Source organism: Chiloscyllium plagiosum, unplaced genomic scaffold, assembly GCF_004010195.1.
Source record: "Chiloscyllium plagiosum isolate BGI_BamShark_2017 unplaced genomic scaffold, ASM401019v2 scaf_39367, whole genome shotgun sequence".
NCBI classification, from domain to species: Eukaryota; Metazoa; Chordata; class Chondrichthyes; order Orectolobiformes; family Hemiscylliidae; genus Chiloscyllium; species Chiloscyllium plagiosum.
In genome coordinates, this window is record NW_025188564.1 from 1 (window position 1) to 3,140 (window position 3,140).

The 3,140-nt window shown below is 47.1% G+C and overlaps 1 long non-coding RNA gene across 1 annotated transcript; it reads left to right on the forward strand.

The window, feature by feature from the left end:
• The first annotated feature begins 6 nt into the window (after positions 1-6).
• On the forward strand, positions 7-975 carry LOC122545610. The gene is made up of 3 exons (XR_006310566.1): positions 7-290; positions 336-378; positions 468-975. It is a non-coding gene; the product is annotated as an uncharacterized LOC122545610 (long non-coding RNA).
• Positions 976-3,140: the final 2,165 nt, after the last annotated feature.

Below are 3,140 nucleotides of genomic sequence, written 5' to 3' on the forward strand. Positions count from 1 at the left end.
CAGAAATTTAGAGACACAACATTCGAGGTCACAAAACTACAGGCAGAGGTTTAGAGACACAGCATTCGAGGTCCCCCAAAACTACAGGCGGAGATTTAGAGACACAACATTCGAAGGTCCCAAAACTACAGGCTGACATTTAGAGACACAACATTCGAGATCACAAAACTACAGGCGGAGATTTAGAGACACAACATTCGAAGGTCCCAAAACTACAGGCTGACATTTAGAGACACAACATTCGAAGGTCCCAAAACTACAGGCTGACATTTAGAGACACAACATTCGAGGTCCCCCAAAACTACACTCGGGGATTTAGAGACACGACATTCAAGGTCACAAAACTACAGGCAGAGGTTTAGAGACACAACATTCGAGGTCCCAAAACTACAGGCGGGGATTTTGGGACACAACATTCAAAGGTCCCAAAACTCCTGGCGGAAATTGAGAGAGACATAACATTCGAGGTCCCGCAAAACGATACGCGGAGATTTAGTGACACAATATTCAGGTTCCCCAAAACTACAGGCAGAGATTTAGAGACACAGCATTCGAGGTCCCCCAAAACTACAGGCGGAGATTTAGAGACACAACATTCGAGGTGCCCCAAAACTACAGGCGGGGATTTAGAGACACAGCATTCGAGGTCACAAAACTACAGGCGGAGGTTGAGAGACACAACATTCGAGGTCCCCCAAAACTACAGGCAGAGATTTAGAGACACAACATTCAAGGTCACAAAACTACAGGCGGGGAATTTAGAGACACAACATTCGAAGGTCCCAAAACTACAGGCAGAAATTTAGAGACAGAGCATTCAAGGTCCCCCAAAACTACAGGCAGAGATTTAGAGACACAGCATTCGAGGTCACCAAACTACAGGCAGAGGTATAGAGACACAACATTCAAGGTCCCCCAAAACTACAGGCTGACATTTAGAGACACAACATTCGAGGTCCACCAAAACTACAGGCGGAGATATACAGACACAGCATTCGAGGTCACAAAACTACAGGCAAAGATTGAGAGACACAACATTCGAAGGTCCCAAAACCACAGACCGACATTTAGAGACACAACATTCGAGGTCCCCCAAAACTACAGGCGGGGATTTAGAGACACGACATTCAAGGCCACAAAACTACAGGCAGAGGTTTAGAGACACAACATTCGAGGTCCCAAAACTACAGGCGGGGATTTTGGGACACAACATTCAAAGGTCCCAAAACTCCTGGCGGAAATTGAGAGGCACAACATTCGAGGTCCCCCAAAACTACAGGCGGAGGTTTAGAGACACAGCATTTGAGGTCACCAAACTACAGGCGGAGGTTTAGAGACACAACATTCGAGGTCCTCCAAAACTACAGGCAGAGATTTAGAGGCACAGCATTCGAGTTCCCCCCCAAAACTACAGACAGAGATTTAGAGACACAGCATTCGAGGTCACAAAACTACAGGCAGAGGTTTAGAGACACAGCATTCAAGGTCCCCCAAAACTACAGGCGGACATTTAGAGACACAACATTCGAGGTCACAAAACTACAGACGGAGGTTTAGAGACACAACATTCGAGGTCCCCAAAAACTACAGGCAGAGATTTAGAGACACAACATTCGAGGTCCCCCAAAACTACAGGCGGACATTTAGAGACACAACATTCGAAGGTCCCAAAACTACAGGCTGACATTTAGAGACACAACATTCGAGGTCCCCCAAAACTACAGGCGGAGCTTTAGAGACACAACATTCGAGGTCCCCCAAAACTACAGGTGGGGATTTAGAGACACGACATTCAAGGTCACAAAACTACAGGCAGAGGTTTAGAGACACAACATTCGAGGTCACCAAACTACAGGCGGGGATTTTGGGACACAACATTCGAAGGTCCCAAAACTACTGGCGGAAATTGAGAGGCACAGCATTCGAGGTCCCCCAAAACTACAGGCGGAGGTTTAGAGACACAGCATTTGAGGTCACCAAACTACAGGCGGAGGTTTAAAGGCACAACATTCGAGGTCGCCCAAAACAACAGGCAGAGATTTAGAGACACAGCATTCGAGTTCCCCCAAAACTACAGGCAGAGATTTAGAGACACAGCATTCGAGGTCACCAAACTACAGGCGGAGGTTTAGAGACACAGCATTTGAGGTCCCCCAAAACAACAGGCAGAGATTTAGAGACACAGCATTTGAGGTCCCCCAAAACTACAGGCAGAGATTTAGAGACACAGCATTCAAGTTCCCCCAAAACTACAGGCGGAGATTTAGAGGCACAACATTCGAGGTCCACCAAAACTACAGGTGGAGATATACAGACACAGCATTCGAGGTCCACCAAAACTACAGGCGGATATTTAGAGGCACAGCATTCGAGGGTCCCAAAACTACAGGCGGAGATTTAGAGACACAACATTCGAAGGTCCCAAAACTACAGGCAGGGGTATAGAGACACAACATTCGAGGTCCCACAAAACTACAGGCGGTGCTTTAGAGACACAACATTCGAAGTCCCCCAAAACTACAGGCAGAGATTTAGAGACACAGCATTCGAGGTCCCCCAAAACTACAGGCCAGAATTTTGGGACACAACATTCGAAGGTCCCAAAACTACTGGCGGAAATTGAGAGGCACCGCATTCGAGGTCCCCAATACTACAGGCAGAGATTTAGAGACACAGCATTCGAGGTCACAAAACTACAGGCGGAGATTTAGAGACACAGCATTCGAGGACCCCCAAAACGACAGGCAGAGATTTAGTGACACAATATTCAGGTTCCCCAAAACTACAGGCGGAGGTTTAGAGACACAGCATTTGAGGTCCCCCAAAACAACAGACAGAGATTTAGAGACACAGCATTCGAGGTCCCCCAAAACTACAGGCAGAGATTTAGAGACACAGCATTCAAGGACCCCCAAAACTACAGGCGGGAATTTTGGGACACAACATTCGAAGGTCCCAAAACTACATGTGGAAATTCAGAGGCACAGCATTCGAGGTCCCCCAATAATACAGGCAGAGATTTAGAGACACAGCATTTGAGGTCACAAAACTACAGGCGGAGATTTAGAGACACAGAATTCGAGGTCCCCCAAAACTACAGGCGGAGATTTAGTGACACAATATTCAGGTTCCCCAAAACT